We start from the raw sequence: 15,177 nt of genomic DNA on the forward strand, positions 1-15,177 counted from the left end.
GATATTCCAGAGTCATTCTGTACTTTTGCTGCCCCAGCCCTTCAATCAACCATTTCTCCAAGGATTCCTGGTTCTTATTATTGGAAAATATATTTAGAAATCAAGATCTATGCTCTAGGTGCACACATTGTTACTGAGCTGTTATTCTTTTTAGGTTCAGGGAATAGAACTTTGTTGGTGGTGGTGGTGGCGGTTGCCATAAAGTCAATTCTGACTCACGGGAGTGATCCCATGTGTTAACAGAACACAACTGCTCCATCGGGTTTTCTTGGCTAATTTAACAAAAGCCGATTGCCAGGACTTTTCTTCTTGGTATCGCTGGGTAGGTTCAAAACACTAATCTTTAGATTAGCAGGCGAGTGCAGATAATATGTGCCACGTAGACACCTGGAATGGAGTCCTGGTGGAGCAGTGGTTAAGCGTTAGGCTGGTAACCGAAAAGTCGGCAGTTCGAATCACCAGCTGCGCCTTGGAAACCCTGTGGGACAGTTCTACTCTGTCCGATAGGGTCGGTATGAGTCTGAAGTGACTTGGCGGCAATGGGTTTTGGTTTAGGGAACTTCAACAGAGCTTAGACATATATAAATTTGTGTATATATATAATACGTATACACACATACACATATATACACACATATATCTTTATTTGTATATCCATCCTTGTGTATGTGTGTGTGTGTGTGTGTGTGCGTGTGTATTTTGACTACTACTCTTTATCAAAGTTAATTAGGTTAGCTCTTTTCTTCCTTACCCTCTTTAGTATGCTTATGTTTGTCACTTGTAGTAGGTTCATTTACTAATTTTTGTATTTCTATTTGGTAACCCCCCTCCCCCAATTTTCTTTTTAATTATTTATTTAAGTTTTGAATACATGAAGTATTATGATTATAAAAGAAAGAATTATACAAAAGTTATGCTCAGAAAAATGTCACTCCTCCCCCTTCCCATTCACTCTTATTCCCAATACCAGGTTCTTCATACCCTTTTCCACATCTGTCACTAATCTCATTGTTTTCTGGTTTATTCTTACTGCATTTTTCTTGCACAAAAGAGCAGATATATAAATATTTTATTGTACTATCTTCCTTCTTATATGAAAGATAGCATACAATAGCCACTCTTTGCACTTCACTTTTTATACTTAATATATCTTTTAAATCACCCTATATTAGTTCATAAATATCTTCCTCATTCTATTTCTTAAAACTTTTATTTTGAAATAGATTTACAAGAAGTTGCAAAATAATAATAATAATAATACAGAGACATCCTGTGTACCCTTGATCCAATTTCTCCCAATGGTAGTATCTTACATAACTATCCAATATCAAAACTAGGAAATTTATATTGGTACAATCCACACATCTTGTTCAGATTTTGCCAGTTTTACACACACTAATTTGTGTGTGTGTGTGCATGCACAGTTACATGCAAATTTAACACATGTGTAGATTCATGTAACCATTACTACAATCAAGATATGCAGTTGCTCCATCACCACAAATATTCCTGATGTTTCCCCTTTATAGCTACACCCATCTCTTTCCCCTCTCACTACCCTATCCCTAAACCCTGGCAACTACCAATCTGTTATCTATCTCTGTAATTTTGTCATTTTGAGAATGTTGTATAAATGGAATCATACAGTATGTACCCTTTTGAGATAACCTTTTTTTTTTTCCACTCAGCATAATTCCCTTGACATCCATCCAAGTTGTTTTGTGTACCAATAGCTTCTTCCTTTTTGTTGCTGAGTAATATTTCATAGCATGGATGAAATAGGTTTAACCATTCACCCACTGAGGGACATTTAGGTTGTTTCCATGTTTTACCTATTACAAATAAAATGGCTATGAACAATAATGTCTAGGTTTTTGTGTGAGCAAAAGTTTTCACTTTTCCTGGGGTAAATGCCCAGGTGTGTGACTGCTGGGTCATAAGCAAGAGTATGTTTTCTTTTCTAAGAAGCTATTTTCCAGAGTGATTGTACTACTTACATTCCTACCAGCAATATATGAGATATCATTTTTATTGGCATTTGATGCTATCACTCTTTTTTATTGTAGCTGTTTTAATAAGTGTGTAGTGATATCACATCATGGTTTTAATTTGCATTTGCCTAATGGCTAATGATGTTGAACATATTTCCATGTATTTATTTCCCATCAGAATATCTTCTTTGGTAAGAAGGTTGGATATTTTGTTTTTTTACTCTTGAGTTTTGAGGGTTTTTTTAATATATTCTAGTTATGAGTCTTTTGTTGGATATATGGTTTGTAAATATTTTCAGGCCGTCTGTAGCTTGTCTTTCATGCTCTTAACAGGATCTTTCATAAAGCAAATGCTTTTAATTTTGATAAAGTCCAATTTATTGAATTTTTCTCTTATGGATCATGCCTTTGGTATCATGTCTAAGAATTTTCCACATAGCCCCATGTCCCAAAGATCTGCTCCTAAGTTTTTTTCTAAAATTTTTATACTTTAAATTTTGCATTAATATCAATGATTCATTTTGAGTCAATTTTTGTATAAGGTGTGATGTTTAGGTCAATGTTCTTTTTTTTGCTTACAGGTCTTGGATCACTTCAGCACTCTTGTTGGAAAGATCATCATTCTATTATACAGCTACATACTACTCCATTGGGTGGATGTACAATTGCTTTTTCAATCAATCTTCTAAGCATACACATTTAGATTGTTTCTAATATTCTGCAATTATAAACAATGCTGCAGTGAATAACATCGTGCCTGTATGTTTTTGTAATGTCGTAAGTATATCTTCAGGTCAAATTCCTAGAAGTGGGATTGCTTGATCAAAAGGTAAGTGCATATATAGATTTGTTAGGATTGCCAAAGTGCTCTGCAGAGGAGTTGAACTAATTTGCATTCCCACCAGCATGTATGAGAGCATCTGTTCCTCCTCAGTATTGCCAACAAAAGGTCTTGCCAAGCTTCTGAGTTTTTGCCAATCTGATGGGTGATAAATGGTATTTCATTGTTGTTTTAATTTGCATTTCTCTTATTATGGGTCAGTTCAGACCCTTTTTTTCACAGTATTTAAGATACATTTATATTTGTTTTTGATAAATTAGCTGTTCCTATCTGTGTGGATCAAATTAAATCAATTTATACATTCTATTCCCCTCTGTTCTGATGCTAGTTGCACAAGCAGCACTTCTTCCTCTGACCCTAACTACCTGGGGCTAGGTCAGATCTCATAAGCTAAAGAATACAGTCCTCCAGCTTGCCAAGTTTGCCAAAGACCTCAGATATCAGCTGCAAGCTTGGGAGTCCACATGACACCTTCACTTCTGACATGCTGGCTACAAAATTGGGGGTTCCCTCTACCTCTTCAGGATGCCAGCTACAAACTTGAGGGTCCTCATCCTCTTCACATCTGACCTGTTGGCTCCCACCTTGGGTTTGATAATTCACTAGAAAGACTCATAGAACTCACAGAAAGTACTATACCAAAGTACTATACAGTTTTATTACAGCAAAAAAGACCAATATAAAGAAGAAATGCATAGAGTAAGGTCTGGGAGGGTCCTCAACATGGAGCTTCCATGTTCCAAAAAGGGCATTTAACCCTCTTGAGTACTGATGTCTTTCATCAACTAGGAAACCCATGGATCCTCTGTGTTCAGTTTTTATTGGGAAACAATTACATAGACATGATTAATTGAATCATGCCCCCTCCGAACCCTTGAGGTCAGCTGATATCACTTGGTTGTCTTTCTTGCCTGGACGGCCCCCTCCCAAGTGTACTCATTAGCATACACCCTCAGGTGTAGTCTGGAAGCCTTATCAAAGACACTTCAATCACTGAGAAATTGCATGGTTTTAGAGGATATCTCTCAGGAACCAAGAACAAAGACCAAATTCTTTGGGTAAATTTCAATATTTTATGCCACAATGTATTTTTGTTATTTTTCTGTTGGGTTTTTCCTCCTTTGTCCCTTGATTTTTAAGAGTTTTTCACATATTAAAGTTTGTTAAAAAATAATCAAACACAGAGAAATCATTTAGAGTTTATTAGCACAGTTAATCTGTATGCATACATGGAAACTATTTTTTTCTAAAAAAAAAAGGCTCAACCCAGGCTAGTTCCAATGAGGCTTTTAAGGAGAAGAGGAGGAAACAGAGTAGACAGTTAATCATTGGCTAGTCTCAACATGATTGATTGAGTCATGTCCCCCTCTCTGAAATCAGCTGACATCAGTTTACTAGGTGGTCTCTGTGGCCCCCATTCATTTGCACAAATCCTTGAGTGTAGTCCAGAGGATTTAAAATAAAAAGATAGGGAATTCCAAGAGTTATCTGTCAGGAAGCAAGGGAAATTACCTAAGGTTAAATTCTCTGCACAAAGTAAACCTTGAGCTAGGTTATGGTTAACAGATGTCAGAGTAGATTTGCTGTCTACATAAAACCCATTTTAAATATAATGACATAGGTAAGTTAGAAGTAAAAGGATGGAGAAATATATACCATGCAAACCATAATTTTTTTAAAAAAAACCATAATGGCTATATTAGTATTGTATAAAACAGACATCAGAATAAGAAATAGTGCTAGGGATAAAGACGGATATTTATATCATGATAAAAGGATTGATTCATCAAGATGACATAACAATCCTAAGAATACATCAAGCACAAACTGATGGAAATGAACTGAGAAATAGGCAAATTGACAATTACGATTGGAGGTTTTAACATTCCTATCTTAGTAATTAAAGGGATAAGTAGACAAAAATTCAGTAAGGTGATAGAAGGCTTGAATAACAATATCAACTAAATTGGCCTATAGATATTTATAGAATGCTCTACCAAACTACAAGAGAATACAGATTCTTTTCAAGTACTCAGTCACCAAACCAGATCATATTTTAGGCCATAGAATAAATCTCAACAAATTTACAAGAATTGTAATCAGAGGAGGTATGTTCTCTGACCATAACAGAGTTAAACCAGCAATCAATAATAGAAGCATATCTGGTAAATCCCTAAAATCAGCATATTTCTGAATAACACATCAACCAAAGAACTAATTACAAGGGAAATTAGAAAATATTCTGAAATGACTTAAAATGAATAAACAACATATAAAAATTTGCAAGATGTAGCTAAAACAGTGCTGAAGAAAAAATTTACCACATTAAATGTTTGTATTAGAAAAGAAGAAAGATAATAATTCAATAGTATAGGCTTCTACCTTAAAAAACTAGAAGAGAAAGAATAAATTCAAAGCAGATCATGTGCTTATCTATGTAGAAGTGTCTAAGGAATTCAAAACAGTCTCTATAGCTAATAAGCCAGTTTTAAAGGTCATAGATATAAGGTCAGCATACAAATGTCAATTGTGTGTTTTTATAATAGCAATGAACAACTGGAAGTTAAGATATAAAAAAATACCATTTACAATAACATCAAACCATGAAATAATTAAGAATAAACAACTAAATATGTGGAAGACTTGTACACCAAAGATTATAAAGCACTGTTGAATGAAATTAAAGAAGACCTAAATAAATGGAGAGATATACCATGTTCAAGGATCAGAAGACTCAATATTGTTAAGGTGTTGTTTCTCCCTAATTAATCTATGCATTCGATTCAACTTTTGTCAAACATCCCAAAAATCCCAAGAGTCTTTTCTCCTTTTTATTGACAAATTGATTCTAAAATTTATGTGGAAACAAAAGTACCTAGAATAGCCAAAACAATCTTGAAAGAGAAGAACTTATACTCCTTGATGTTAAGACTTTTACAAACCAGCAGTAGTATAACGGTGTGTTTTGGCATAAAGATAGACATATAAAACAAAGGAACAAAATAGAATTCAGAAAAAAATCCACACATATAGTCAATTGATTTTCAAAAGAGGTGCAAGGTAATTCAAGGGAGAAAATGTAATCTTTTCAACAAATATTGCTGAAGCAATTGATTATCCATATACAAAACACAGCCTCGACTATTAACATCCACCATTGTCAAAAACTGAAACTGCTTAGAGAAACACCAAAAAATTAGTGTAACAGAATATATTTATTGTGAGTAGATATGATTCAAGTCAGGCAGCATCACCCGAACATGTTGGGAAGGAGCTCTGAAGAGGCGACAGTTAAAGAGAGTTATAGAGGTCACTGTTACGTTAATTTCACAGAAGATAGCAGCAAAGCACAGGGCAGGTTACAGAAACAGTCACCAAGATCGTGCCTGCAGTACATGTCCTGCTTCGGAAAGCTGGCTGCATATGCATAATTTTCCAAAGGAACCCAATGCCTGAGGCAAAACATTCTCCACTAAACTGCTCACTAAGCTATTGTTTGACCTGAATGTGACTCCAGGGAACCGATTCCTACAAGGTTCAAAAAGGACGACTAAGGGCTAATGGCCTGGGTAGGTCACCTCAATTTCATGAACCCTGAAGATCAGATTCCAGGAGAATCAAAACAATTTTGTCACCATATAAAAAAATTACTCAAAAGGAATTGCAGATCCAAATGTAAAAACTAAATTTGTAAAACCTCCAAAAGAAATCTTAGGAGAAAAATCTTTACTACCTTGGGTTTGGAAAATATTTCTTAGAACACAAGAAGAAAGAACTATAAAAGATTTTTGAAAAGTCAGATTTCATTAAAATTAAAATATCCTGCTCTTCAAGAACTGCTGTTAATAAATGACTAGACAAATTGCAGACTTAGAGAAAATATTTGATAAAATACCTGCATTCAGAATATGTAAATAGTTATTACAATTCCACAATAAGAAGACAAACAATCCTGTCTCCCCAGATGGTCTAAGGATTGGAACAGATGCTTCACTAAAGAAGAGATATAGATGGCAAATAAGCACATGAAAAGGTGCTTAACATCGTTAGTTATCAGGGAAACACAATTGAAAACCACAGTAAGATACTGGCACAAACAGTTTGTGGTAGGCTACTCACCAAAATTTTGGCAGTTCAAATTCACCCAGTGGCACCATGGAAGAAATCTCTAGCAATCTATTGCCATAAGATGCCAGCCATTGAAAACTCTATGAAGCACAGCTCTACTCTGAAACTCCTGGAATTGTCATGAGTTGGAATAGACTTGATAGCAACAGTTTTTTTTTTTAGAACACCCACCAAAATTGCTCAAATTAAAAAGAATAACAATATTATATTGTGGGAAGAATGTAGAACAACTAAAATATTTATACAGTGATGATGGGAATGCAAAATTGTACCACTTTTGGAAACAGTGCATCAAATTCTTATAAAGTTGCCTACACATTTAACCATTTTACTCCTAATTATTTACTGACATAAATGAAAAAAATATCCACACAAAGACTTAAACATGAATGTTCATAGGTGTTTTATTCAAAATAGAAAAACTAGAAATATCCCAAATGTTCAACAACTGAACAAATTATAATGAGTACATCCATGCAATGGAATTTTTATCAACAATAAAAAAGTAACAAACTATTGATGCATGCAACGTGTATCAATCCCAAAATCATTATGTTAATTGAAAGAAATCAGGCACAAAAGGCTACGTACTGTATGATTCAATTTCTATGACATTTTAAAAGAGGTAAAACTATAGGCACAAACAACAGATCAGTGTTTGCCAGAGGTATAGGTTAGGAAAGAAAAGTAACTGCGAAGAAGCATGAGAGAACTTTCTGTGGTGATGGAAATGCTCTATATCTTGACTGTGGTGGTAGTCACACAATTATATACATTTTATAAAACACATCAAACTGTATAATTAGAAACAGTGTATTTTATTATACATAAATTAGACTTCATTTTTTAAAATGGCATTAGGCATCTGCCAGATGGGAGAAAAGGACCTTCAAGACAAATGGGCCTGAATTGAAACAGAAGCAATAAAAATTATGACATTTTCAGGGGAAAATGTTGTATTCCATTGTCTTTTCCTTGTCATAGTTTCTATTAAGAATCAGGCTTAAATCTTTTTGTTGCTGTTTTGGAGGTAATGAGTCTTTTCTTCTCTGGATGCTTTAAAGATTTTCTCTTCCTCCTTATTTTTTAGCAGTTTGAGTCTGATATGCCATTATGCAGTTTTTTTCCCTCGTTTGTCTTTCTTAGAATATACTGAGATTCTTGAAGAGGATAGTTGATGTTTTTCATTACTGGTGGAAAATTCTCAGCCATTATACTATTCAAATTTTGCTTCTTGCTCATTATTTCTCATCTCTCTTTCAGGTACTCTATTTACATCTTAAACAATTTGAATGTGACCTATATGCTATTATATTCATATTTTTTCCATTCTTTTTCCTTTCAAGGTGTCAGTTTGTTTCTATTTACTTGTCTTCTAGCCACTATTTCTATGTTCTTAAATCCTGCCACTGAGATTTTAATTTCACTTATTATTTTATTTTTAATTTCTGGAATGTATATTTTATTCTTCTTTATGCATTTCAATTCTCTGGTGAAATTTCTGTGAATTCATCTGCTTTGCCCATATTTTCCTTTAACAAGTTAATCATAGTTATGTTCAAGTATTTGATTGCTAACTCCAAAATCTGGAGTTAAATCTCTTTTTATGGCTTTAAAAAAATTTTTGATTATTGATTGTACGGTCTTGCTCTTCTCATGTCTAATAGTTTTTAAATTGTATACTGCACATTGTATAAATGGACAATAGAGGTACTAGATGTTATTTTCCACCAAAGAGGTTTCTCCATTTTATCATTTAGGTAGCTCAGGTAAGGAGCTTATTTTTCTTCCACTATATATACTACCTCCCATCCCTACTACCATATCCCTTCACATACCAACCACAATAAGCAATTTTCTTCTTTTATTTTGCCAAACTCTTCTAAATTTTCCCTTTCCTTTTTTTAAATATATATACAGTTTGTTCTCTTCATTAAGAATGTTGTGCTTCCTAATAAGACATCTCTCTAATTTTTCTTCAAAATAAACTATAATCCAATATATATATGATAAGTGCTAAAATAGAACTGCAAATAAAGAGCTTCTGGAACCTAGCTGAAAGAATAGCCAAATACAAGAGGGAGAAATAAGAGTATTTTCCAGGAAGAATATTCTAACTGGACCTTGATTATTCTAGGATGAACATTCCCATGTGAAGAAACATCATAAAGAGACATGTAGTTAGGAGAGTTCATAATTATCAAAGTTCTACTGTATGTCAGAGACAAGGCTATATATTTAATATTTTTTACCTTATTTAACTTTCACTGCAACACTTCAAGTTTATTTTTCTCTGTAATTGATAGTAAATGAGGTTTTCTGTGTTTTAAGCCTGCACAGATTGCTTCTGAGCTGGAGTCTGAGCCTCTCTATCTCTAAAGGCTATTATCCTTCCCCTTTATTTCAAATTATTTTCCAGGGATGATTCAATTTTTTGTTGTTTAAGGAAAATGTTGTGTAGTTCAATGCATTTGGAGCATAAAATAGACAGTTCTTTAGTTAGAGCTAGAAATGTAAATTGGTCAAAACCAACAGCAATATTAAAGAATATGTGCAGTGCAATGGATTTTTGTGCTGCCTTTCTAACCATGGTCTTGTGTCTCCTGCCCAAGTGAGTGGATGGGACTGTGCCAATAAGGTAACTGTGGTCCACCAAGGGAACTGGTCAGTTTTTCCTTAAAAGAGAGCCAATTTCAGAGCAGAATGGGGATCTCACCACCACCAAGGAAGAACAGCCAGGAGCGAAGTACTCCCTTTGGACTCAGGATCCCTGCTCTGAGAAGCTCCTGGAACCAGGAGAGGCCGGCAGGAGAGAGAGACCGGCAGCAGAGAGAGACCGGCAGGAAAGAGAGACGCGCAGGAGACGGTGTCGTGGGCTTCCTAGCCCACGGAGGGAGAAAGCTGAGTGCCTTTGGGCAGTAGGCTTGCTGGGAGAGTAGGGTGCCCATAGGCACTTGATGGAGCTAAGTTTGCCAACCCGTGGAGGTAGAGCTGAGCGCCTTCAGGCAGAGGGTTACTGGCAGAGTGGGGTACCTCTGGACACTTATAGGCAGGGCTAAAAGAGCTTTGTAACCCTTGCCTGTGTAAGGTAGAGGCCAAGGGCCAGGGACAGGCATGCTTGCAGGCACGGCTGAGAAGAGGCTATCCTGATGGAAGAACTATATCCTGAGCGATCCTGATGGAAGAACTATATCCTGAGCGTTCCTGAACCTGAATTGTAAACCGTTACTTCCCTAATAAGCCCCATAATCATTAGTATTATCTGTGAGTTCTGTGCAGCCACTGCAATGAGTTATGGAACCCAGCAGAGAAGTAGAGAGCACCGTGGGAGGACGGTTGGTGTCAGAATTGGTAAACATGGCTGGAGAGAGGAGGCATGTCTGACTTACACCTCATAGGAATTAGCCTTGGGCTGTTGATCTTGATTCTCCTTCCTCCTTGTGAAGTTAGATGAGTTCAGACATCCCCCCACCCACACCATTTTTACAATATGTACATATTTCTCTAGGCAATAACGGAAACTTCAGGACTTCAAGTATGTAATATGATATGATATTATAAGAGCATTTGTAGCAAAGTGGTTGATGAGTTGAAGTAGGAAGACACTAGCGATTAATGAGCAAGCAGGCTCTTGCAACAAACCAGGCAAGAGTTAGTAAGGTACTGGCCTGTAGTAAGAGAAGTAAAAATAAAAAAGGAGGAAGGGGAGATGTGAAAGACTGATGTTATGGATACTGTAAAAAAAAAAATGGCATAAACTGTAAAAATGGCATTGGGGTCACCTGACCTCCTCTAAGTTCACAAGGGGGAAGGAGAATTAAGATCAGCATTAGACTAAGGCTGATTCCTATGAGGTGAAGGTCAGACTTACCTCCACCCTCCAAACTTGTTATCAATTCTGACACTAGCCATCCCTCCCATAACACCTTCTACTTCTTTGCTGGGTTTGATAATTCATTGCAATGGCCACACAGAACTCATAGACCATACTCACAGTTATGGGGTTTATTAGGGGAGTAAGAGGCTAATTCTGGATTGGGAATGCTCAGGATACCGTTCTTTGATCAGGACAGCCTCTTTTCAGCCGTGCCTGTAGGCAAAGCAGGCCTTTCTCTGGCCCTAGGCCTCTCGGCCCCTTGGCCCCTCGATCTGGCCTCTGCCCTGCTTGAGCAAGTGTTACAAAGCTCTTTAGCTCCACTAATAAGTGCCCAGGGGCACCGCACTCTGCCAGGAAGCCTCCTGCCCAAACGTGCTCAGCTCTCTTGCTCCATAGGTCAGCACACCCATTGTGACACCCTTGCTTTGTGGATTGGGAAGCCCACTGCGCCATCTCTTGTTGGTCTCCTGGTTTGGCTGCTGCCAGTTCTATGCTGCACTTGCTGCTGCTTCTCACCATCTCTGGTGTTACAGCCCTCTGTTTTCTGAGTCTAGGAGGTTCTCAGCACAGGGACCCCAGGTCTAAAGGATGAGCTCCACTCCCAGCCTTTTTTTTGGTGGTAGTGAGCTTCCCTCTTTCTGCCTCTAGGATGACTCATTTTAAGTCTAGCAGGATGGCAAAACTGACCAATCCCCTCATTAGGGTTCTATACATTTTATTTGCATGGTCACACCCCCACAAGGGTGCCATGCACCTTACTTGTACAGTCCTATCCAATTGTTTGGTGGAAGTTACAAGACCATATTGAGAAAGGCCATATAAAAGTGATCCATTGCACCACAGATATACTTAGAAACTTAGTGAATATGAGTATTCAGGAAAAGAGATGGCCCAAGAAAACTGATACTTTAAGACTTGGCCACTGGAAAAATTGCAAAGTGATTAAAATCAAGAAAAGTAGGTTTGCTGATCAAAAGGGGGAGAAATGTGGATCAGAATTTCAAATTCTCATGGAATCCAGACTATCTGGATCCATTGAGCCTGGATCCCGCTCCCCGCCCCCCCGCCCCATACCATAAGATAATCTTTAAACTTTAAACCAAACTATTCTCTGAAGCCATCTTTAAATCAAATAATAGTTTAGTTTAATTAGTAAAGAATGCCTGCTTTGAGTATTGTGCTCTTTTAAAGAATTACCTATTTGAGATCAAACTGACAACATCAACTTGAAAAGTTTATGAGAAGCTTACAGGGCAGTGAGTTTATATTAATGGTGGTGGAATAATATGGAAAAGAATGTCAAGAATATTTGTAAATCTCAAAGAATATAATCAAAATCATTGAGTTATACATGTAGAAACTGTTTAATTGGTGTACATTTTGCTATGTGTATTTCCACCAAAAAGGAAACAAACAAAAGTAAGCTTGGAAACTAAAGTTCAAAGGAATGATGGCTATTTAACATAAAATTTTATGAATACAGGTGATAAAAGTGTTATAAATCATCTGCTCTTTACTTCCACAAAAACTACAATGACAATAAATTAGATTAAATTTCAGTAAAAAAGAATATGTTTAAATATGATTGCATTTGATGAAAAGATGACCAACATAAAGTTTGTTCTTTTTTCTGAAGCCTTCTTATAATGTCATATTACAATATATTGAGCCATATGGTACTATATGGGGAAGTATTTCTTGCAATCACTTATAATCCTTGAATTATATAATTTTACATCACAGAATTCCAGGCCTTTGCACATTTCATTGTAATACTTTATCTTCTCAAGCCACCCTTTGAAATCTGTTCAGTTCTTTTACTTCATCCTTAGAAGTGAAGATGGCGAGACTTTGTCTCACTTACTTTGGACATGTTATCAGGAGGGATCAGTCCCTGGAGAAGGACATCATGCTTGGTAGAGTAGTGGGTCAGTGAAAAAAAGGAAGACCCTCAATGAGATGAATTGACACAGTGGCTGCAACAATGGGCTCAAACATAGCAATGATTGTGAGAATGGTGTGGGACCTGGCAGGGTTTCATTCTGTAGTACATAGGGTTGCTATGAGTCAGAACTGACTCGACGTCACCTAACAATGACAACAACATATCACAGAAAATAGATTTCCACAACTATAATAATTCCTTCAGTTATAAATTTTAGATATAAGTCTTTGAATGTATTTTTCACATATTAGGGGTAGTAGTGGGCCAAGTGTGAGTAAAAGGATTAGAAGTGATGTGGGAAAAACAACAATTTAAAGATTGCTTCTACATTTTCTTCTTTGGCTAACAACCCATATCTTTCATTGGGTGAGATGTCCTAAGAGGATCTCATCCCCTTCATCTCTCAGGGGGCCTCATTATTTCAAATAGGTAACTCTTGACAGCAACAAATTCTCTAGGTATTTCTCACTAGTTTCCATGAGAAAATATTAGGCTAAAAGATGATAGTACAAACTAATAACTGAATCTAAATATAAGAAGCAGTTCTCGGGGGAGTGGGCTCATCTAACAGTGCCAAGAAGTTTGTTGGAATACAGGACGAGTTATGAATTAGTTTGACTGCTCATCTATGTACTGCAATGTCTCTGTCAATTGAAAAAATCATTGTCTATCATTTGTTTATAAATTAATGGAGATTATAATATTATCATTTGTTTCTAGCTAATATATTCTATACCAGTGCTATTAGTGATATTAAGATGATATAAGTGACTTTAATAATGTTTATATTTAAAATTTAGCATTTAACATGGGAATGACCAGATATTTTCTGTTTCTACTTGAAAAAAGTGCCTGGAAATGGTCACTGATGTTAGTAGCCACAGGATATTATTAATAATAATAATGATCATGAAAATTTAAGTAATATGTTAAATAACCAAAACATCTTTGTAGGTAGTATCTCACGTGAATAAATCAACATCTCTGACTGTAAAGGTAAAATGTGAGATTCATCTCCCTTAGAAGTCTTTAACAAATAAACATAGAAAATATGCTTTTGAGATGCAGTTATTTGTATGTATTGTTTACTTTATGGGTATTAAAAGAAAAAAAAAAAAAAACACTTCCATTAAGTTGAATTCCGACTCACAGCAACACTATAGGACAGAGTAGAACTGTCCTCATAGGATTTCCAAGGCTGTAAATCGTTATGGAAGCAGACTGCCACATCTTCCTTTTGCAGAGCAACTGGTGGGTTTGAACGATGATGTTTCAGTTAGCAGCCGAGTGCTTAACCACTACCAAGGCTCCTTTATGACTACAAGAGATAGTAAAATGCTCTGAAACAGTGCACTCACAATGTTCCTTATTGGCTTTATTTAAACCAAAACCTATTAGTTTATTCTAATGACTTAGCTGAAGTCATTTGTCAGTCAGACATACAGTCATTTTCTTGGGATAATTTTAATGATTTTATACCAAACTGACATTAAATTACTTTAATATTTTGACCCTTTTTATATATATATATTTTTTATTGTACTTTAGATGAAGGTTTACAGAACAAACAGTTTCTCATTAAACAGTCAATGCACATATTGTTTTATGACTTTGGTTAACAACCCCACAACATGTCAACACTCTCCCTTCTCGACCTTAGAGGACCTTTTTTTTTTTGGTGAAAATATACATAGCGAAAGTTACACCATTTCAAAAGTTTCTACATGTACAATTCAGTGACATCAATTACATTCTTCCAGTTGTGCTGCTATTCTCACTGTCCTTTTCCAAATTATTCCATCATCATTATCTTCAACTCACTGCCCCTAGGCTTCCCATCAAACCTTTTCAGTTGCTATTGTCAATTTGATCTCACATAGATAATTCTATTATTTTTGTACCTTAGATGAAGGTTTGCAGAACAAATAGTTTCTCATTAAACAGTTAGTACACATATTGCCCCATGACAATGGTTAACAATCCCACGACATGTCAACACTGTCCCTTCTCAACATTGGGTTGCCTATCACCAGCTTTCTTGTCTCCTCCTGCCTACTAGTCCTTGTCCCTGGACTGCTGCACCTCATTAGTCCCGTTTTGTTTTATGGAGCTGTCCTATCCCAGGCTGAAGGGTGAACTTTGGGAGTGACTTCACCGCTGAGCTAAAAGGGTGTCCGGGGGCCACACTCTCAGGGTTTCTCCAGTCTGTCAACCCAGTAAATCTGGTCTTTTTTGTGTGTGTGAGTTAGAATTTTGTTCTACATCCTTTTCCAGCTCTGTCCAGGACCCTCTATTGTGATCCCGGTCAGAGCAGTCAGTGGTGGTAGCCTGGCACCATCTAGCTATACTGGACTCAGTCTAGTGGAGACTGTGGTAGCTGTGGTCCATTAGTCCT

The sequence above is a fragment of the Trichechus manatus genome, unplaced genomic scaffold (assembly GCF_000243295.1).
Source record: "Trichechus manatus latirostris isolate Lorelei unplaced genomic scaffold, TriManLat1.0 scaffold00180, whole genome shotgun sequence".
Taxonomy (NCBI): domain Eukaryota; kingdom Metazoa; phylum Chordata; class Mammalia; order Sirenia; family Trichechidae; genus Trichechus; species Trichechus manatus.